This window comes from Schistocerca americana, chromosome X (genome assembly GCF_021461395.2).
Source record: "Schistocerca americana isolate TAMUIC-IGC-003095 chromosome X, iqSchAmer2.1, whole genome shotgun sequence".
Lineage (NCBI taxonomy): Eukaryota > Metazoa > Arthropoda > Insecta > Orthoptera > Acrididae > Schistocerca > Schistocerca americana.
The window spans coordinates 681,822,743-681,847,127 of NC_060130.1; the positions used below are offsets into that span (position 1 = coordinate 681,822,743).

A 24,385-nucleotide genomic window follows, 5' to 3' on the forward strand; every position below is an offset into this window, starting at 1 on the left:
GTAACCAACGCAGTTCTCGTACACAGATAATAAAAATGTTTGCATGCGTTTGTTTCTCTAACTACACATTATGCTGGTTCTGTATTGTGTAGATTTACATAAAATGCATCACAAAAGCAATGCAATTTGCTTTTAAAACTTTGGTCAGAAAGAAAATTAAAACGTTTATACAAACAGTTTCCTACGCCACTAACAAGTAGCACTGTCTGTTAGGTTTGTAGCACGTAGACGTATATATTGAAATACTTCAGCTAAATTATTTAACAGTTTGGAAGATCAAAGGAAGAATATGTATTACTCTATGGAATAAGTTCGTGTATTGTCTATTGTCGTCTGTGATTTACTGTGTCGTTACACAGCTCTTTTCCTACATATACCAGATCCTGTTTCTGATGAGTGAGCCGTGCTCTTCGGCTCGTAGTTCAGTGGTAACAGACATGAAAATCGTTTTTCAGACTATCTTAATCTACCTGTTGAAGTAAACTAGAGATTTCCAATCATGGCACAAGACAGGGTCTGATTGTATCGAGCCGCTGCAGGATGGCAGACTAGTTAATGTCTTTTGGCTAAATTTTTTGGCGTAACTCGTTACACAGAAAGAATTAATCTATTACACAAAAGCGAGAAGTGAGAAAAAAAACGCGGTGGTCACCAAAAATCATCTGGTACACGCCACTTCAAGGAGTTGGACTTTGCCTAACGATACCTTCACAAAATAATCCTTCTTATCTTGCGAAGAGTAGTGATGTCTACATCAGCAACTAGAAGAAAAAATAATGTTCATTACTCATCATTGCAGCAGTCAGTGACTCTAAAATGAATTCAGTATACAGTTACAATAGACTTATTTCCCCGATTAATAAAAATGATGAATATCAAAACATAGATTACATCCATCCATACTACTAATAAATCTTTAAAATTGCCGTGTCTGTCTGTCCGTCCGTTTGAACACGCTTCTCCAAAACTACTAGACGAATTTTCATGGGGTTTTCACAGGTACCTTGGGCATAGCTTGGGGTACCGCATGGGCTTTATTTCATCAAAGTTGGATCACGGAAAAAGGCTGTCCAATTGAATGTGTTATCCACACTAATATTATAAATACGAAAGTAACTCCTGTCTATTACGTTTTCATGACTAACCCACTGAACCGATTTCGATGAAATTTGGTATGGAGACTGTATGGACTCTGAAGAACAACATAGGCTACTTTTGAAAGCGTGTAGTACAAGATACTTATGTACTCGAAAAATATTGCGCGAATTAAGGAAAAGTATGCACTCTTTGAAAAATCTATTTACTCTTTGACTTTTGAGCTTTAACATATTTGTGAAAATACTTTTATTGATTGATACGTGTTACGTATTACGATTAAAAGTAAGGAATACAATGTTTATACAGTCTTCAGTGTTTTTAATCCATAATTCCACACTACTTTTTGCGTAATGTAGACGTTTTATAATGTATAGCTACTTCAATAGCACGAAGCATACACGTGCGCTCCTGCCCATGCTTATACATCGTGCATTGGGACAGCTTGTGGGGGAGTGGGTCACACAGCAGGAGTTATACTTACCCGTACAGGCAGACACGTGAGAGTAGCTGTTGTTGTTGCACGTAGAGTAGCTTACTTAATGACCATCACTCGTCATAAGAAAGCTATTGATATGCAAGTGCAGCCACAGGTAACATCTAGTCTAGCCTAAAATAATTTTTCTGGACACCTCCTTTTACTCTGTGTAAAAAATTAATTAAAAACTGGTAGCATGTGTAGCATAAAAAACTAAATTTAAGTGAATCACTGGTTGCATGTTTAGTATTCATGACTGATACACACATCAGGCAAAATACTATCCATCCCCTCAAGACAGACAGGCCACTGTGGCCGAGCGGTTCTAGGCACTTCAGTCCGGAACGGCGCTGCTGCTACGGTCGCAGGTTCGAATCCTGCCTCGGGCATGGATGTGTTCGATGTCCTTAGGTTAGTTAGGTTTAAGTAGTTCTAAGTTCTCGGGGGCTGATGACCTCTGATGCTTGTAGCCATTTGAACCATTTGAACTCTCAAGACATCCAAACAAAAGCTGTGTAACATCGTCTCTGGCCACTCAATTTGGCGAGGAAATGAGTCCACAGATTTGTTCGGGTGCACCGTATTCAGCAAAAGCCACTCATTCATGAGTAGATTCTATATAGCTGCCAAACTAGTGGATACTGTTTGCTTCATTTCACCCATTCGTCCAAAAAGTCCCAGATATTTTCTGTGGGTATTAACATCAGGTGGTTTAGTAGGCCAGTAATTTTTATGGTTTTGGGAAGAGACTTCGAATAAGACGTCGGCGACGTAACATGTGTGGAGATTGAAATGGTTCAAAATGGTTCAAATGGCTCTGAGCACTATGGGACTTAACATCTATGGTCATCAGTCCCCTAGAACTTAGAACTACTTAAACCTAACTAACCTAAGGACGGCACACAACACCCAGTCATCACGAGGCAGAGAAAATCCCTGACCCCGCCGGGAATCGAACCCGGAAACCCGGGCGTGGGAAGCGAGAACGCTACCTGTGGAGATTGAACAAATACTAACAACACACCAGCACAGCAAACCAGTTATGTCGTCAGAAGAAGTGAAACTAAAAATATCTGCCCTACTGTACCAAACCTATGTCAATATGTAACTCTGCAGTCTTGTTCAACACTGACCGAGCGAGGTGGCGCAGTGGTTAGCACACCAAACTCGCATCCTGGAAGACGACAGCTCAAATCTGCGTCTGGCCATCCGGATTTAGGTTTTCTGTGTTTTCCCTATATCGCTCCAGGCAGATTTGGTGCATGACCTCTTTCCATCTCCCTACCTCATTTATTTGGAGCTTGTGCTCTGTCTCTAATGACCTAGCTGTCGACGGAACATTAAACGACAATCTTCCTTACTTCCTTTTTCTGCTGAAACTAATATCGATAATGTCAGTTATTCGGTAACCTTCTACACTAACTTCTCACGAAGAGGGAACCAGTCACATGAAGCAAGTGGAAGATTTGAATTTACATAGGGCAGCCAGTCTTAGTGTGTTCCGCTGTTTTGTTGTGTCTGCAGCACTCGTAACAGGGTTGATCAAAATATATAATATGCGTAATGATACTGTTTCCCGTTATTTCGTTGGTAGTGCTCAATGCTTTCTACACGAATAGCATTTACTTAAGAGGGTGTGTATCCCATTTTTTGTAGGCAAATCAGTGAAGTGAGAAAAACCGACCACTTTGGTTACCCAAGATTTGAAATTACGTTGAGTTTTAGGCACAGAGTTTTAATTCACCAGCGGAGTCTGTGTCGTTTGGAAGAGAGTTTGAGGAGCGCTGCTGTTGCGGGCACTTCCGGTGAGGCGAGGGAATTGGCGGCGTCTCGTGCCAGCATTTGCAAGTTAAACGGCCACCTGGTAACCAACGCCCCGCACTCTGAATAATTGAAGCTCATCTGCGCAAAAACTTCTCCCCATTCAATTATCAGTGTTCTTGCCTTTAATAGGAATTCCTAATACCATCAAAGTATCGTACTAACAGGAGTGAAGAATATTAGGCGTGGTACCTGGCCGAATGAATTTACACCGCTTTCCTCTATTCCTAGCGAGAGGCTCGTTAAAATTAACCGTTACGCAGGCTCTCAGATTGTGGAGGCAGCATCGCCGGTTCCTCGCCGGAGGGAGCAGAGGCAGTTACCAGCAACGAAAGCGTGTCTGCAGGCCAGAGCTGCCGGTAACGAGCACCCAAAGCAGTCTGCTGACCCACGCTTAACCCCTTAATATTCGAATAAATTTCTACTTAAAAGAAAAAATCGAAAATCAAATTTGGAACAAGTAATGAAGTGTTGCAGAGTACATAATGTCAAATCTGAGGTATACTGTATTATACCTGTCAGGTATAAATAGGGATGTGACATACTTGCGACAGTAGGTATCTTGAGTAAAAAATTTTATTTTATCATATTGATGATCTATTTACAGCACATATGATTAAAAATGAAAAAAAAAAAGTTATATACAGGGTGTTACAAAAAGGTACGGCCAAACTTTCAGGAAACATTCCTCACACACAAATAAAGAAAAGATGTTATGTGGACATGTGTCCGGAAACGTTTAATTTCCATGTTAGAGCTCATTTTAGTTTCGTCAGTATGTTCTTCCACGTACACTCAATGGAGCACGTTATCATGATTTCATACGGGATACTCTACCTGTGCTGCTAGAACATGTGCCTTTAAAGTACGACACAACATGTGGTTCTTGCACGATGGAGCTCCTGCACATTTCAGTCGAAGTGTTCGTACGTTTCTCAACAACAGATTCTGTGACCGATGGATTGGTAGAGGTGGACCAATTCCATGGCCTCCACGCTCTCCTGACCTCAACCCTCTTGACGTTCATTTATGGGGGCATTTGAAAGCTCTTGTCTGCACAACCCCGGTATCAAATGTAGAGAGCCAGCATCTCGTGGTCGTGCGGTAGCGTTCTCGCTTCCCACGCCCGGGTTCCTGGGTTCGATTCCCGGCGGGGTCAGGGATTTTCTCTGCCTCGTGATGGCTGGGTGTTGTGTGATGTCCTTAGGTTAGTTAGGTTTAAGTAGTTCTAAGTTCTAGGGGACTGATGACCATAGATGTTAAGTCCCATAGTGCTCAGAGCCATTTTTTCAAATGTAGAGACTCTTCGTGCTCGTATTGTGGACGGCTGTGATACAATACGCCATTCTCCAGGGCTGCATCAACGCATCAGGGATTCCATGCGACGGAGGGTGGATGCTTGTATCCTCGCTAACGGAGGACATTTTGAACATTTCCTGTAACAAAGTGTTTGAAGTCACGCTGGTACGTTCTGTTGTTGTGTGTTTCCACTCCATGATTAATGTGATTTGAAGAGAAGTAACAAAATGAGCTCTAACATGGAAAGTAAGCGTTTCCGGACACATGTCCACATAACATATTTTCTTTATTTGTGTGTGAGGAATGTTTCCTGAAAGTTTGGCCGTACCTTTTTGTTACACCCTGTATAATTCGATATAACCTTACTCGTGAAATTCTCGGAAACAGTTTATTCTCTTGTAGAGACACAGATGAACATTACATTGACTGCACATGTATATTGTCTGCCCTAAACAACCTGGTCTTTTTCATCTTTTCCTTCTATCTGTAACATGAGTCCAATGACGTGCTGCATTAGTTCGGGCAGACTGATCTGGAACCGACGTTGTTCGATCCGGAAACTTTTTGCATAGCAATTCTGACTCTATACTTGCTGAAGTGATATCTCACTTTTTTTTGTCATATCTTTTCCCTGGCTGCAGAGCGCCTTTTCTATTCTGAATTTGAATTCTAGAAGATCATTTCGTTTATTACTGGCAATTTTGAAACTGCCACAGTCCCTCTCCGCAGGCGGTACGCGAGCTTTGACATGTCCGTTTGCATTCAATGGAGCAAACATTCTCTGGGATCCACCGCTAACAAAATAAAAGCTTCAGAGTATTAGCGGTTCACTAGAATGTTTACATCGCAGTAAAAATGAAATGATGTAATCAGTGAGGTTGGATTTTGATATGGATTATTGGTAACTTGTAGTAAATTATATTTTAAACACGTAAATAATGAACACAATTGGTCACTGAAGTATTCTGGTGCTACAAATCAACAGAAATATTTGCCTTCGCTTCATTTGATTTCATCTCTTGCATGTGCCCACAGAGGTACACAAAAGCTTGTTTTACACAAACAGTATTGTCGAATTCGCTAGCACGTTCAACTAGTTTATTATATACATCAAAATGTAATGTACGTCACGTCAGAGATACTATGAAACAAACAAATAATTTTCAGAACTGAACTTATCTCTGTATCCAGCTGCAATTCTTGAACAATGACAAATAACTACTCGTGTTTGTGTGTGTGTGTGTGTGTGTCGTGAATATACGACCGAACACCCAAGTCTCTCCAGAAGTACCTCAAACACTTAGGAAATGGCGGCACTAATCAGAAGTGTTGTTAACTTCGCATAGAATCTGCCGCTGCCGTCACTGGCGCTCAAAAACAGTTAACCTTCCATTTATTATCGTCGCCCTGATATGATGCGAAACGGCGACACATAGCATTAAGGGGTCAAGTCGCTCTCTAGAGCCGTTCCCATCGTCTCCCAAAAACTATCCGGAGACTAAGTACCTTACTTCCGAACAGCAATCACTATTTTTATGGCGCAGCGCCCCTACACACACTTTCAAGAAACGTGTACATCTCAGTGATAGACAGATCTCGTCTGATCTGTTGATATCGCGTTTCACCCTACATTATTGCCTTTTTCTCACGCTTGGAAAAACATGGAACGTGCCGGAATGAGAATTTTAAGTCGAACGAGATAGCTGTTGTTTTCTCCCTCGTACAAATCATACGAGTCCCATTAAAAATCTTATTACGCAGTTTGATTATAAACAATAGTATTTGTTGAGCTAGATTTGTTCATAGATAAATAGCTATGTAAATACGTAGTCGTACATAACGGGAAACAGTAGCGTAGAAAGACAGTCGTAAAATGGTTGTTTCTGTGAGCAAATTTTTTAATATTAATCTCGTTTCGTCGATATAATTGTGGCTCCGAACTTCGTCGTCTTTTTGTCAAGGGAATGATGCAAAGATCCAGGTTTTTAGACGTAAGTGAAGATACTTTTTCATATTTTCATGATATTGTGGTTTATTTCCCAGCCACACATGTTACGCAGTCAACTTTCTGCACGTTGCTAAAGAGAGTCTTCGTGAAAGCTTACATAGATGTCATAATATTCGTTGTTCTCACTTAACAATTTCATTAAACAATTGAAATGGGTTTTCAGTTACAAATTACAGTTTCCAGTATAAGAGACGTATATGGCGCATACTCCCACCACCGTACAAATAACAACATACTACGTAGCATCTAGACAGAGACTGTCCTACACGACGTCGAAACAAAGTTTAACTAACTTATCGCGCCTACGACAAGTAATGGATTACAGCTTGAAGTTCTAGATTGACCCAGAACCGGTAACTGGTCAAATTAACTTTGGTACATATTTTTCTACGTACATTAGTGAACGTTTACAAAGAAAACACGATTCTTGAGGTTAGCAAAATTATATATTATCATACTTAATTTTTAAATAGATTTTTTGTCAAATGTACGAAGTATTTCACATTGCCAAAATAATACCGCATACATTTCGTATTTTCTTTTATATTCCTAATGAAAAATTGAGATTGTTTTCAAAAAATTATAACCGTTCTTGGTTTAATAAACAATAAAATTTTAGGAGAAAATTTCGCTACAAGAATACTGTAATGTGCGAAATATATGCCAATTATGGTCACATGAAAAATGGAATTCATGGGAGAATTAACTTCTTTAAAATCAAAGATAGAAATAATGTTCCACTGTACACTACTGGCCATTAAAATTGCTACACCAAGAAGAAATGCTGATGATAAACGGGTATTCATGGACAAATATATTATACTAGAACTGACATGTAATTACATTTTCACGCAATTTGGGTGCATGGATCCTGAGAAATCAGTATCCAGAACAACCACCTCTGGCCGTAATAACGGCCTTGATACGTCTGGGCATTGAGTCAAACAGAGCTTGGATGGCGTGTACAGGTACAGCTGCCCATGCAGCTTCAACACGATACCACAGTTCATAAAGAGTAGTGACTGGCGTATTGTGACGAGCCAGTTGCTCGGCGACCATTGACCAGACGTTTTCAGTTGGTGAGAGATCTGGAGAATGTGCTGGCCAGGGCAGGAGTCGAACATTTTCTGTATCCAGAAAGGCCCGTACAGGACCTGCAACATGCGGTCGTGCATTATCCTGCTGAAATGTAGGGTTTTGCAGAGATCGAATGAAGGGTAGAGCCACGGATCGTAACACATCTGAAATGTAACGTCCACTGTTCAAAGTGGCGTCAGTGCGAACAAGAGGTGTCCGAGACGTGTAACCAATGGCACCCCATACCATCACGCCGGGTGATACGCCACTATGGTGAGGACGAATAAATGCTTCCAATGTGCGTTCACCGCGATGTCGCCAAACACGGATGCGACCATCATGATGCTGTAAACAGAACCTAGATTCATCCGAAAAAATGACGTTTTGCCATTCGTGCACCCAGGTTCGTCGTTGAGTACACCATCGCAGACGTTCCTGTCCGTGATGCAGCGTCAAGGGTAACGGTAGCCATGGTCTCCGAGCTGATAGTCCATGCTGCTGCAAACGTCGTCGAATTGTTCGTGCAGATGGTTGTTGTCTTGCAAACGTTCCCATCTGCTGACTCAAGGATCGAGACGTGGCTGCACGATCCGTTACAGCCATGCGGATAAGATGCCTGTCATTTCGACTGCTAGTGATACGAGGCCATTGGGATCCAGCACGGCGTTCCGTATTACCCTCCTGAACCCACCGATTCCATATTCTACTAACAGTCATTGGATCTCGACCAACGCGAGCAGCAATGTCGCGATACGATTAACCGCAATCGCGATAGGCTACAATCCGACCTTTATCAAAGTCGAAAACGTGATGGTACGCATTTCTTCTCCTTACACGAGGCATCACAGCAACGTTTCACCAGGCAACGCCGGTCAACTGCTGTTTGTGTATGAGAAATCGGTTGGAAATTTTCCTCATGTCAGCACGTTGTAGGTGTCGCCACCGGAGTCAACATTGTGTGAATGCTCTGAAAAGCTAATCATTTGAATATCACAGCATCTTCTTCCTGTCGGTTAAATTTCGCGTCTGTAGCACGTCATCTTCGTGGTGTAGCAATTTTAATGGCCAGTAGTGTAATACAGAAAAACTGAAAGAGAGAGAAATTTCAATAAATATTTCCATAAAATATATCGGTCTCATAGGCTGCCCTTTAGTACCACAGACTTGCAATTGTAGGTGAAACATAGCTGAAAAGAGAATAGAATCGCAAATTTCGCCAGAAAGGCTTAGTATTGTAATCAAAGGTCCCCGTAATTCTGGTTCGTTACAGTAGGTACACTGCTCTTTTCATATATATTGTATCTTAACATGAGGCCGGCTTGATGAACTGTGGTATCGTGTTGAAGCTGCATGGGCAGCTGTACCTGTACACGCCATCCATGCTCTGTTTGACTCAATGCCCAGGAGTATCAAGGCCGTTATTACGGCCAGAGGTGGTTGTTCTGAGTACTGATTTCTCAGGATCTATGCACCCAAATTGCGCGAAAATGCAATCCCATGTCAGTTCTAGTATAATATATTTGTCCATTGAATACCCGTTTAGCATCTGCATTTCTTCTTGGTGTAGCAATTTAAATGGCCAGTAGTGTATTATTTCATGGTGCGCAAATAAACGTATCGTGATGCCACCATGGAAGTTATTTCGTAGAAACCAGCTATCTGCACCACAAATTAAAAATCACAGGTCACCTGCTTGCATGTTCTAAAGAATCTAGTGCACTGTCAGATCTGCTTTTGGGAACATCACTTACAAGAGCTTCGAAGAGTACAGGCAGGGGGAAACCCTGCCGCTGATTCACTAAGGTATTCCAATAATGGATCATCTTAACTTGCGCATTGACCGGTGGGAAGGCTTGACCCGTACACTGTACATTACCTTACCACTTTCTACAGTAACACAATTGAAATTAGGAATTTGTATTGAGGTTCAAATACGCGAGAAGAGTTTGCAAAACGTGTTACAGAATAATTAGTCCCAAAATTGTTGTATTTCGAACAAAAACAGCGGCGAATGCAGGTTGCTTAGTAACTGCTAGACAAACTCAACGACGACACAGAACTATTGAAACGTATCAAAATAGGATTGAAATAAGGGTTTGCGGATATGACATCGAAACAGGCTGATTCGTCCCATTCTAAGCATTAGGGATCCTCAAGGCCGAAAACCGCCCTAGGACTGCGATCAGATGTAAAGATATGCTCACTGTGTCCTTTGATTTTAACGGCAGGGTGCACCGTGATTTCTTACAACAACGTCGAACGATCTGTAAGGAGTACTACTTTCAAGTTCAACGCTGTTTCTTCTGGTAAACCTTCCGGGATGTAAGGTCGTGGTCCATGAAATTCTTCAGCTCCTAACGTTTCGTCCAGAGCTGCGCTGGACATCTTCAGAGGGGGGGGGGGGGGTTTCTCCTCCGGTGAGTCTTGCCTTCACCGGAGGAGAAACCCCCCCTCTGAAGATGTCCAGCGCAGCTCTGGACGAAACGTTAGGAGCTGAAGAATTTCATGGACCACGACCTTCCCGGAAGGTTTACCAGAAGATATGTCATCCGGTCGTGAAAGCTTTCATACTATGATCAACGCTGTTTGCCTGAAAAATCCGGTAAAAAAGCCCAGAATCGTAGTGAGCAAGCCATTGTTTTAGTGTCACAATAATGCACGGACTCATACATAGTTGCTTGTGCCGAATTTTTGGCCACAAACAATATTGAAATGATGCTCCAGCGTCCATATTTGCCACCCATGGCCCTATGCGACATTTTTATGTTCCCAAAAATAAAGTAAACCTTAAAGAATTGTTTTATAAGCATACATGAGATAAAAAATTTCGCGGAGAGATCAAATAGGTGTCGCAAAGGTTGAGAACCAGAATTTTTTGGGGGATTCGGAAAATCGCTGCCATATGTGGAAACATAAACGCTACTAAAGAAACTGGGCGGTCATGACCCTCATTAGATTCCTCCCAACTTTGGATCTGCGCCACCTTTGGATCGTTCTCCTTTGAACTTCAGTTTGTTCATTCATTCGATTCGCAGAATGATGACCAGTACTCTAAAATGTATTAAAAGAACGCCTCACAATTTACTTATGACTTGAGTCTACCATCCTCAGTATAACATTCACATGGATTAGCCATCCTACGTTTCACGGTATGGTCACACTAGGCTGCTTGAGTGGTATCAGCGACTCCTTACATCGACCTCTGGGACTATCTTCAGCTTTCCCTTTACTCGCTCACATTTCCGTGTATTTGCTTAAATTTAGCATCAGATGTCAGTTGCTGCATTAAGCATAGATTTTTGGCAAATTTGCTTGAATTTAACAAGAATTCTCTTGGGAGACCAACACACTATCAGTAGGGGGTATCTTCTCTGAATAATTTTAGGCAATTGCTGACACTTTACTGATCCTAAAAGGTCATTGTGTCCCGAGCGCAGAAGTGTTGTGTGTATGCAATGAAACCCAGTATACGGTATATGAAGTGCGCAGTGAAAATGATTTCAGGGAAATAAAAAAAAAGCGAAAAATCTGAAGATTAGAGTTCAACGTCCTGTCGAAACTGAGGTCATCAGATACGGAGAAAAGGCTCTATATGTTAAAAGATAGAGAAGGAAATATGCCTTACAAAGGAAACATCCCGGCATTTTCCTGGAGAAATTGAGGGAAATCACGGAAAACCTCAATCTGGATGGCCAGGCAAGGACTTTAACCGTAGTCCTTCCGAATGCGGGACTCGTGTAGTCATTGTGCAACGGCGCTCGCTTAGAAAACGGAGGCGCTACCTCATTTGAGTGAAGAAATCGACAGTGTGATAATTACTTCAGAAATGCTTACTGAAACTATTTCCACGGAGGAGAACATCTGCAAAGCGACAAACACGTCAAATGTTTATACGCACTGTCCTTCACTGTGAAAAATACTTACGTCAGACAGAGGCATTCTTTTCCAGGAATCTGTATTGTTACCTTTGCACCCGAAAGCTGGCTGTCTGCAAACTTCAGGTCCCTCCTCTGTTCAATAAAGAGTCAAAGAAAGCTTCCACATTGTGTTTGCGACTGAACGGCTTCACAAGTAAATTGAATTATGCGCGCTGACTGCACTGCCATGAAATTCTGTAGAGAATTGCCGCGACCGCCTTTCAGTGCACTTGTAGGTCTTTATCGCCAGGCAGATAAACATCGGGCTAAATAAAATCAACCGCACGACTGTGCGCGCCTGCTGTGAAGCCGTTTACTTTTGCTTGCGGAGCAAACACGACGGAGGACTGACATTTTGCCGGGTTCCTACAGGGAATGTTGCTGCTTTTGTAATTTCGAGGAAAGTGTTTTTATACGTGGGTTCTTGTTCTGACAAGTTTCCTTCAGATTTTGAATATTTGAATTCACGATCCAGAACGTTCTAATCAGACAGACTGAGGTACAACTGTCCACTGCAGTGGACGGCTGTTAACCTCACGTCCAGTAATGTTCGAATATAATATTAATAGTACGCTGCTTGGATAGGTCACGTTGATGAAATATCTGGACGTACGGGGTGGAAAACAACCAAATTTAATCGACCACATAAGTTAAGTTGCCAGCGCGAGTAGCCTTTATTGGGAGAATTCTGGGAAATTGTAGTGCACCTATAAAGAAGGCTGCATACAAAGCTCTTGTGCAGAACGTTTTTCAATACTGCACGATTTTTTGGGATCGCCTCCAGATCGGATTAAAGAGAGACGTCTAGCGAAATCAGAAGAGTTCCGAGAGGTGTGTTATTGGTCGGTTATACTCGTATCAGCACAAGAGTGTTAACGAGTCGTCTTTTATGTATATCTTAACAATGGGCGGTGAGAGAGATTACGACGCACTTGGAGACATATAGGCGATCATATTTCCCTCGCTTCATTTGCGAGTGGAAGAGGAAATTTTATAAATAGCAATGATACGAAATACCTTGGCCTGTACAGTTCCTCGCCGGCCGGTGTGGCCGAGCGGTTCTAGGCGCTTCAGTCTGGAACCGCGCGACCGCTACGGTCGCAGGTTCGAATCCTGCCTCGGGCGTGGATGTTTGTGATGTCCTTAGGTTAGTTAGGTTTAAGTAGTTCGAAGTTCTAGGGGACTGATGACCACAGATGTTAAGTCCCATAGTGCTCAGAGCCATTTGAACCACTTGTACAGTTCCTTGTGGAAAATATATAAAACTCTAGGTATCTGATCGTTGTGTTTACCAATAGGTATGAGAGCACTGTGAGGGAAAAAAGTGACCGTTGAGGTGAACGCGTTCATCCAGGCGGTGTTGCGAACAAGGGGGTCCATTTTCGACATGGTAATGTCCTCGCTTACGCAGCTGTAAAATTCAAGTATTTGGCTTGAATAAAATACGACCCCCTTTCACGACAACATATTCACCAGGTTGGATAATATAGACACATTGTCGTATGCATTGGGGGTAAACATGGAACACTGCCGCGCTACTGCAATTTTGAACGATGTGGAACAGTCTCTTGAGGAAAAATGATATGAAGTGCCATTTAAAATCATTTAGAATTTACTAGGTTTAGTAAAGCGTCCAGACGCGTATTCGGCTTGGAATCTCGTTGACTGGAGTACCATTGTATTCAGTGATACGTCCCGCTTCGAACTGAGCCCCGATGACCAGCAAAGACGTGTCTCGAGACGCCCCACACAGCGGTAGGATACCAACCTGACTGACGCCCGTCGTACGGCCCGACAATTAGAAGTGATGATGTAGTGTGCTATTCCGTTCCAAAGCAAGACCCCTTTTGTTTACATCCGTGGCACCCTTACGCCACAGAGTACATCAACAATATTCTACGCCCCGTTTTGTTTCCCTTCATAGCAAGCCGTCCTAGACTTATATTTCAGGAAGATAATGCCTGCCCACACGCAGCGAGAGTTTCTACAGCTTCTCTTCATGATTGCCATCCCTCCCTTGGCCAACAAGGTCGCCGGATCTCTCCCAATTGAGAACGTTTGGGGCATTATGGGCACGACCCTCCAGCAAGATCGAAATTTTGACTAACTAATGTGCCAAGTGGACAAAATTTGGCACTACATCCCTCAGGAGAGCAATCAATCAGTAAAGCCGAATAACAGCTTGCATAAGGGCCAGAGATGTAACAACGCGTTGTTGACCTTGCTCAGTTTGTGAAGCTCTTTCCCTTGAATAAATCGCCCAGTTTTTTTTATTTTTTATTTTTTTAATTGTAATCATTTGTTTGTCTGTGCATGTACATCGCATCAACCTATTTCCGTCACATTCGGATATTTCCTTCATTTTTTTTTCTTTGAGTGTACGTAACTTCATTTTTACGAGGTGATTAGTTAAAATTTTACGCCTTATACTCACCGATGACCAGGCGTATTCACGCTGTGAAACATGGACGCCAAAAGGTGCTCGCATTATTTTTCCCCAAAGCTCGTATAAGCCACGATGTGGATATGAGTGTACCTTACACTTTCGTATATTATTAGGCGACAGCGGGTGAAAACGGAGCTGTTCCGGTGATATAGGTTTGTCGCGCGAGACGCGGCTGGTAATCGCACGCAATTCCACGGCGGCACGTGTACTTAGCGCCTCGCAGACGCAGTAATGGTTATTGCTGCGGCCGCGGGCGCAGCCGCAGCCGGAGGCGTCGCTGTTTACCCAGTGATTACACTTAAAAGCGTCTCATTCTGCAGCCACCTCCTCCCTCACACTGAATGAGAAATTCTTTATACGGCGGTAATGGAAAACACATCGAGACTACCGAAAAAGTGAGAGATACCGGCTGGAGGAAAAAGGCGAACCCCGGTTGCGACTTCGCTTTAATGCTCGCTCTTTGCTGCAGCAAGACTGTGAACATTTTTCCAATATTGTGTTTCTACGCCGACTCCCGCTGACAAAGCAGGCCCCCTCCAGACACACTAAGTGCTTTGCGCAGGTTCTGGAAGAGATGCGAGCCGCGAGATGATTCCCGGTGCAGCCGTTTGCGCCTCAATGTGGGACGTTCTAATGTATATGCAGCCAGACCAAGAGAGTACTGTGTGTATTTATTTATTTATGTATTTATTTTACCTGACAAGATTAGGGCCTTCAGGCCCTCTTCCACACCTAACCAGGAATACTGAGATTGAACGAATTTCAGTTTGTACAGAACATTATGGACATACCACATGTTATACAGTATTAATGTTAAAGAAAAAAATAGAGATTATAACAGTAGTACAGGGATAATTATAACAATCAAAAAATAATTATAACAATCAAGAATAATAATAATAGTAGTAATGACTATGTATATGAAAGTAAACATATTTTTCTTTTATGAATGTCAGTCCTATTGCTAATTGGGAATTTTCTCGTTATGTTCTTGCAGTTTGTGAGTTATTCACATCGAGCAGAGACATGAGACGATAGAATGGGGTGAAAGAGATATAGAAGAGGTACCTAGGTTAGAGGAAGAGAAATATAATGGTAAAATTCGAAGCTATGATGGAGAGGAGAAAGAAAGAGATGAGAGGGGTACAACAGTGGTGGCTATAGCGTCCCTAATATGTAAGTTTTGAGTTCCCTCTTGAATGTTGAGTGGTTCTGGATAAGACGCAGATCACAGGGGAGCGCGTTCCATAGTCGTATGGCTGAGATGGAGAATGACATGGAGAAAGATTTCGTGTTATGTAAAGGTACAGGCAAGATGCTAGACGTTTCCGATCTGGTATTGCGGTTGTGGAATGATGATAGGTGTTTAATGTGAGAAGATAAGTATTGGTGGCACCAGGGATTAAGAAATCGATGAAGTAAGCACAGCATGTGGAGATCGCTTACCTTATGTGGGCGTATCCAACCTAGCTGGGAGTATGAAGGACTGATATGATCATACAACCGTATATTGCACACGTATCTAACGCAAGCATTCATCACGAGCTCGAGGCATCTCGAATTTTCACTATTTGTGCCGTGTTGAACTACATCACAGTAGTAAAGATTAGGCAAGACTAGTGTTTAGACTAATTTTTGTTTAACATGGGTTGGAAATATTTTTCTAAATTTTTGGATTGCATGTAGGGAGGAGAGCGATTTCCGGCAAGCTGTGACTGTTTGTTCTTCTCAGTTTAGGTGTTCATCCAAGATTATTCCTAGGTCTTTTACTGTTTTTTGGTATGGTAGTTCGGTACCGTTGAAGAGTATTTGTTAGTTTCATTTTTAAAAGTGTTAGATAAAGGATGATAAGACTGGGAAGTTTAAATAAGTTTGTGCGGAAATTAAAATAGACGTCTCAGCAATGTCATCACTGGATTGATTGTTGTGACTGTTTCTATACAGTTAGTGTGATCCAGCATCTTCCTCTCACCAGCAAGCTTATTAGCCAAGTAATTTATTTTCTACTGAGAATGGCTGCAACAATTTGAAGCATGAGGTTGTCTTGCGTTATCCGTCCTCCAGCCGCACTTAAAAATAATACATACTATCTGATCAGAACTATCCGGACACCTATTAAAGGATATTAATATGGGGTGTGTTCACCCTTCGCCTTTATGACGGCTTGTATTCTGCTGTGAAAATCTTCATTGAGGTGTCTGAGTGTTTGCGGAGGAATGGCAGACCATATTTCGTCAAGAACCAAAACCAGAGGAAGTAGTGATGCCAGTCGCTGGGGTCCCGAGCGACGTCGAGATTCTAACTCATCCAAAAGGAGTACCATTGGGTTTCGTTGGGACTCGGTGTAGGTCATTTCATTTCAGGAACCTTATAGTCCACAAATCATGTCCCCACAGATGCTGATCTATTGTTATGTTGATATAAATAATCATCCCTCTGAAGTGTTCATCTAATGTACGCAGTAAGTACTGCTGTAAAATTTGTTCACATTCTTCCGCGTTGAACGTTTTCTTAAACACAATAGGTGGACCACAACCAAACCACGAAAAACATCCCCATATTGTAACACCACCTCCTCCTTGCTTCGCTGTTGGCACTACACGTGATGGTACAGGGTGTCCAGCAAACGAGTTTCCGGTTTAAAAATTAAATATTTCGAAAACTAAGATCTATAAGCGTGTATGATAAAAGGTATGTTTACTCTGAAAGCTGTAAGAATTCTATACGGAACTTTCGAAATAGATCGAAAAGCTGCTAACCGATGGCGCTATACGCTGTGCGGCTCGCACAGTGTATAATTACACTCGTCCTCTGCAAGCAGTCTTTGCAGTCACATCACAATCTTTTGGTGAAGTGTTCAGTACTCAGGTGGCACAATCGAACAATGAAATTTGCCATCACATCATGTAGAGTCTCGACGGAAATCGATGCACATGCCACACAGATCGCCGATTCAAGCTCGTCCGGGTTGATTGGATGTTTCTAGTAGACAGCGCCTTTCAATGTTCCCACAGAAAAGAGTCACAAGGAGTCAGATCGGGGGAACATGGTGGTCAATGCATCACTGCGCCAGTAAATTAGCAACAGTCCAACTCAATGACTCTATTCCCGAAGTATTCATCAAGACAGCGAAACATTTATTCGGTGCGTTGTAGTCTGAGCCCATCTTACATAAACCACTGTATGTGTGGTCAATCCTCCAACGCTAGCTGTGAGGCCACAAACTCATTCAAAATTGCAACGTAACGATCATTAAAGATCGTTTCTAGCATGAAAAAAAAGCCAGCATCTTCTGCATACCGCAGCACAAACAGTAACTTAGGGAGGATACAGTGGTCTCGCTTCACACAAATCGAGATTTTTCGGAAACCCTAAATCACCAGTTCTGTTTATTCACTACCTCATTCAGGTAGAAGTGTGCTTCATCTGTGAAACAGATGCAGCCAACATCAAATCCTTCATTATCACTCATTGTGAGAACTTGGTTCGCAAAGTCAGCCCTCTGTCGCACGGCTCGTACTGGACGTCTTCAAACAAGTCTTTGCTGTAGTTCTTCGGACGGATTTCCTTGGATTTTGCCGAATAATTCCAGAAACCCTTAGTGACGATTTCAGGAGTAACTACAGCTTGCCTGGTGCCCACGTTCTCCGCTAGATCATCAGCCACGCTGCTTGTCCTTTGGAATTTGGCGAAGAGTTTGCGAATGGTTTTCGCATCGGGCCCTCATGGATCATTAAATTGTGTTTGAGAACTGCACCTTGTTGCCTTAGGCCTGTGTTCAAAACTGTGGTATTCCACTACCAGAAGAACACGTTGTTCCATCAGGTACGTTCCTTCGGTATCCTAACCTCCTTTCACTTTTCATCGGCGGGACTGATCGCTTTGAACTGCGGCGCGCTATTTGTAGGCGCTATATACCGCGATTACAGCGCCATCTGTTAACAGCTTTATGGGCGATTTCGCAAGTTCTGTATAAAGTTCTTGCAGCCTTGAAAATAAGCACACCATTTATTGAGCTCGTCTGTCGATCTAAGTTTTCGAAATATTTAATTTTGAAATTAGTGACCCCTTTGCTGGACACCCAGCAGGTAACTTTCTCCTGGCCTTCACCAAACCAAAAGCCTTCCACCGGACTGCCACAGGGTAAAGTGTGATTCATCACTCCCAATCACCCCTCTTCTGCACCTTCTTTACACGGCAGACATGCCACCGTCTTCAGCCCCCTTACACCTTCTCTAATACGCCGATGACACTGCCTCCCTTGCCCTCGACCCCACCCTGCAACGCTCCCAGCACCTTCTCCAATCCCATCTTGACTGGTTCACCACTTGGTGTAACCAGTTGCTGCTCAAGCTCAATCCTTCCAAAACCCAGGCCATCATTGTAGGCAAAACCACCCCTTCCTTCCACCTACCTAATTTTTATCTCACCATCTATGGCCATCCTATTAACCTCACCCCCACCCCCACCCTCAAGTACCTTGGCATCACTCTTGACCGTCGACTCTCCTGGAACCCCCATTTACGGACGATCCAAGCCAAGGCACACTCCCGAATCCGCCTCCTCAAGCTTCTTTCTGGCCGCACACGGGGTCTGGACCCCTCCACAATCCTCCACACCTATAAATCCCTCATCTGCCCCATCCTCTGTTATGCCCATCCGGCCTGGATCTCCACCCCTCCTACCTTCTACAAGTCCCTTCAAATCCTGGAACGCTATGCGCTCCGCCTCGCCTATTGCATCTGCGTCACTTTCCCCATGCGGATCCTCTATGACTTAATTCCCTTCCCACACCTCTTCCTCTTCCTTGAACAGATACAGATCCCTTACACCTCTCGTAAACTGGATCCCCCTCACCCCCTTGTCTCTCCCATCCTTTCCCACCCCCGTCTGCTGCTGCACCTGTACACCTGCATCCCACCTACTCTCCATCTTACCACACTCCATACCCTTGCCCAAGGTGGCTTCCGCCAGCTCCACCTCCCTGGTGATACCCTCGTCCCCCCCCCCCATCTACCCCTCCTACCAGCTTTGATCCTCCCCTTCCTCCTCCTGTGTTTTTCCTACAGGGCACCCTCTTTCCCTTTTCTCTCTCCTCCCTTCCTCCCCCCTCCTCCCTCCCTCCCCTCCCCCACTCCCTGGGCTTCCACACACACCCCTCTCCCCTCCCCTCCCCCTCCCTTCTTCTCTCCCACTGGCTCCACCCTCCTCCTTCCCGCCCTCCTACCTCTCCCTTCCACCTGGAGACAGCCCCCCCCCCTCCTTTCATCAGTGTGTTTGTGAATGCTTCGCTGATGATCGTCACCAGTGTTTCCGTGCGTCAGTGTTTTCATCAGTGTTCTACTACGTTCGCGTCTGCAACTGGATGTCTTCGTCTGTTCACGTGGTGACGCCCTCTATGTGCAGTGCCTTCCGCCGAACGACTACTGATATATTGTGAATATGTTCATCATGTATTACCATGCTTTTTATAAGTTCCTCTGTCCCCTATGTTTATATGTTGTGTCTCTTGGCCGAAGAGTGGCGTATGTAGGCCACTGCCGGCCCGCGTCATTGAGGAATGAAATAACAATAAAGGAAAAAACAATCAAAATCACTCGTTTCCAGCCTTCCACTGTCAAGTGGCGTGGGTCTTTACACCACCTTAGGCGTCGCTTAGCATTGACTGCAAAAATATGTGGCTATGTACGTATCCCATTCTGAGACGCCTATGTGGCTGTGTAAATCAATCGACCATGCAGTACATCCATCAAATCAAACAGCTTACACATAGAAGATCCACTGTACAAGGCAATTACAGAGCAGAAGCACTGAACTAACCAGTGATGTAAACAAATTATTACGGTTGTGTTATTTTACGTGCACTGCCTGGATCTGTGATCTTGCTGACCATGGTAATACCTCAATATCACGCAGACAGTTAACAGAGACACGTGCCATTATTGGACGAGTATTGTCCTATTCAGAAACAGCACGACGATGCTGTCGCATGAGAGGTAACACACAAGATGTCCGTGACGCACCTTCTTGCCTTCAAAGTTCCATCAGTCACTATCAGTTGTAACCTGAATTCGTACCCTATAGCTCCCCATACCATAACGTCAGTTGTAGAATTCCAGAACATATTCAGAGCTCAAATGTGACGAGGTATCTTGGACAGATTGGCCACTTGCATGCCAACCAGCAAGAATTCCGAAAACATCGATCACGTGAAAGCCAATTCGCACTTTTCTCACACGAGGAACAAGGCAATCGAGTAGATGCAGTATTTTTCGATTTCCGAAAAGCATTTTACTGAGTACCACATCTACGCTTATTATCAGAAGTGCGATTGTACGGGATATCAAGCGAAATATGTGACTGGATTGACGATTTATTAATAGACTGGTCGTAGCAAGTTGTCTTGGGTGGAGAATCATCAACAAGTTTCAGAAGTAACTCTGGGTGTGCCCCAAGCTTATATTAATGACCTTACGCACAATATAAATAGTAACCTAAGGCTTTTCGTTGATGATGCAGTAAGCTATAATGCTACATGCTGCAATTCCCTACGTATCTCTCTCCTACGGACCGGGAGGACAAGATCAGATTAATTACAGCGTGAGCGGAAGCATTTAATCAGTCATTCTTCTCGACCTCCATGCGCGAATGGTATAGAAAAGTGCCCTAATAACTGGTACAGTATGTTCTAGGCGCTACGGTCTGGAACCGCGCGACCGCTACGGTCGCAGGTTCGAATCCTGCCTCGGGCATGGATGTGTGTGATGTCCTTAGGTTAGTTAGGTTTAAGTTGTTCTAAGTTCTAGGGGACTGATGACCTCAGAAGTTAAGCCCATAGTGCTCAGAGACATTTTTGAAATGGTGCAGTGGGACGTACCCACTGCAATGCCCTTCACAGTGGTTTGCAGAGTACAGATGCATACTACCTGTCCCGTTCTTGTCAAATGGGACATGTAAGTATGTAAATGTCTGCGTTTGCGAATCGCTTTATATTTGTTGCTTTTAAATCGTAATTCAGAAAATATCTTTGAACGACCTCCGAAATTTTGTCGCTGGAATTGGGGGTTCAACCTGTAGTATAAGTAAACATTTTTTCCATTGATTCGTTGATGCTAACAATCTATTTATAAATTCAAAATTTCCGGGTTGTAGTCAACATTTAGTTTCAGGAGAATTAATGATAAAGACTGAGACGGGACAGGGGTGGAGTTTGCAGTTTCCAACTTTCTGATTTGTTGTTCTTTCTTTCAATGGGAACTACACATCGTCAAGAAATATCTCGAACTCGATGTTACATACAGGGTGATTCAAAAAGAATACCACAACTTTAGGAATTTAAAACTCTGCAACGACAAAAGGCAGAGCTAAGCACTATCTGTCGGCGAATTAAGGGAGCTATAAAGTTTCATTTAGTTGTACATTTGTTCGCCATTTCAGCCAATAAAGTTTTTGGTCCCTTTTTCTTCGAAGGTGCTACTGTAACTGGACTACAGTATCTGGAGATGTTAGAGAATTGGCTGTTCCCTCAGCTCGAACAAGAAGCACAACAATTCATATTTCAGCAGGACGGAGCGCCACCACATTGGCACTTATCTGTCCGTAACTACCTGAACGTCAACTACCCGAGGCGATGGATCGGCCGCCAGGCAGCCCGTGACAGAGCACTTCATCACTGGCGTCCAAGAAGCCCTGATCTTACCCCCTGCGATTTTTTCTTATGGGGGTATGTTAAGGATATGGTGTTTCGGCCACCTCTCCCAGCCACCATTGATGATTTGAAACGAGAAATAACAGCAGCTATCCAAACTGTTACGCCTGATATGCTACAGAGAGTGTGGAACGAGTTGGAGTATCGGGTTGATATTGCTTGTGTGTCTGGAGGGAGCCATATTGAACATCTCTGAACTTGTTTTTGAGTGAAAAAAAAACCTTTTTAAATACTCTTTGTAGTGATGTATAACAGAAGGTTATATTATGTTTCTTTCATTAAATACACATTTTAAAGTTGTGGTATTCTTTTTGAATCACCCTGTATATCATAGCTGGTTGCCAAATCGGTACTTTACCCGTAGATATTCTATTGATGCACCCATCCATTATTAAAGGTTCAGCATATGTCGTAAAACTGATAATACGAGAAATATCACAATTCTTTTTGTCATTTTATGCCTGTTTTACTTTCCTCTCGAAAACAAACTTGTACAACCTCCTCAAACAAACAAGGAAACTGAATTAACATAAATATGTGATGCTCAGTTGCGTTAATAATAACGGATTTCGTATTGCTTGATTATTTTTTCGAATTTTCTTTCAACAGAACATAATTTCACTTTTCAGTTCAATAAACTTTACCAACTGCCATATACTTTAGGTTATTTTATTTTATTTCGAACGCAACCAGTTTCGGCAATTCATTTTGCCATCTTCAGGCCCCATACGCTTTTTTCGAATCAACGAGCTTATCACATAGCCCCATAAAACTGGATACCGTGAATCCCAATCGTTCTGCAACTGATTCATACGAAAAGGTGCATATGGGGCCTGAAGATTACAAAATGAATTGCCGAGACTAGTTGCGTTAGAAATAAAATAAACTAACCTAAATTATACGGCTGTTGGTAAAGTTTATTGAATTGAGAAGTACGTACCAGCCGACGTCCTCTGGCCGTAATGGACCGACAGAGACTAATTTCACTTTGTTCGCTTTTTCTTACTTTTTGCATTATTTTATTTTCCGTAATATTCAAAATAGAAACTAAATTATCTTCTTCTTAGTCTTCTTTTACCGAGGCTTACCCAGGGCGCTCCGCCTCATAACTTGCTTAATTTTACATTTTCGAGAGGAAGGACCTAAAATATAAATGTCGTAAATGTCATAATAGTAACTGCATAGAGAAAATTTCCTCATTGATATTTGATGTCTTTTGCAGGTCTCCATCTCTACGGACGTAATGCATGTATGGAGATCAACTAACAAGGTAAGTGAGCTTTAGAAACTTTGTGAAGGCGCTGATTGCGTTATGCGCACATTCGGTGTTCATGTACACACTGCTTTATGTCGTTGGTGTCAGAAGAAATCTGTATTATCGTTGGAAAACGCAATAAGTAGCTTCGTCAGCAGCATCGTTTTGTTAGAAATGTAAAAAATAAAAAAAAATAAAAAATAAAAATCAATCGTCGCCAGTTTTTTGATGAATTACCCCCACACTGATGGTTCATATATAGGAAACTGTTACATTTATATGAGAGAGAGGTAACTACGTCTCTACAGAAACATCTGCATGTATAATTTGCTGGTCACTGCGAAGTGCGTGGTTGAGGCTCCAATTCATTTCACCATACATACGGGTTCTTCCTATCCCAGTTCTATGATGGACCACGTCTAAGGGATCTAAAGGCAAAATCCTTGAAATAATTTAATATCTTGAACACAGATATTGAAGAGAGAGACTGCTCCCCAAGTTTTATAAAACTTTTGTGAGATTCCGGCTGCATTATGGGTTCACTGTGTAATGATCAACGAGACGTACAGTTGTCAGGCTCATCGTCCCCCTCCGGATTAGGCTGGCCACGGGTGTCTACAGTACCACCATACCGTGCCTCTTTACTGTGGATCCATCATTTGCCATCCTTTAGCAGATTTTCGTGACGCGTCAGGCGTATAACTTCTTCCCTTTCAGAGGAACCCTGTCATACCAAGCCGTTGTTAATCCTGGTATGGAATAGATTTTTGTACATTGCTCGTGGGCAATGAACCCATTTACGAACAGCACAAAGCACGATCTAGTGGCACTTAGGTATGGGACAAATACACATATTACCCCAGCAATCGAGTCGATTTCCGCCTTGGTTACTGAAGTAGTCCTAGATTATTTTAGATTTAGTGAGGTGCAGAAGGGACTGCACACCTTGATATAATTTTTATTTGTTTTTCGTATTTTTTAAAAACAGCTGCATTTCTATACGGCAGTATTTACAGATGGATCCAAATAAGGGAATTCACTTGGGTGCTCTGTGGTAAGGGCAGCCAGAGCGTGCCAAACTTCACCCGTGCAAAGGGTGCGGGCCTGTCACTTCACTTTCTTCGGTCCTTGTAAGTACACGGAACAACGCGACGTTTCATTTAGCACTGCGGTGCGGCATTTTTCGGCCGGTGCAGCTCTTTGAGTTCGGCAGCATCGTACTGTCAGCGCTGTTTAACCTTAGCTATTTGTTCGTGGTCTGAGGAACGTTCGCAGGTGCAG

At 43.0% G+C, this 24,385-nt stretch overlaps 1 protein-coding gene across 3 annotated transcripts in view; it reads left to right on the forward strand.

Moving 5' to 3' along the window:
• The window catches only part of LOC124554776 (protein O-linked-mannose beta-1,2-N-acetylglucosaminyltransferase 1-like), a 1,050,404-nt gene that overhangs the window by 479,557 nt on the left and 546,462 nt on the right, over positions 1–24,385 (forward strand). For all 3 annotated transcript variants that reach the window (XM_047128420.1, XM_047128423.1, XM_047128421.1), the window contains exon 4: positions 23,072–23,119. The gene's annotated coding sequence lies outside the window, so the exon portion shown is untranslated. The remainder of the gene's footprint in view (positions 1–23,071; positions 23,120–24,385) is intronic.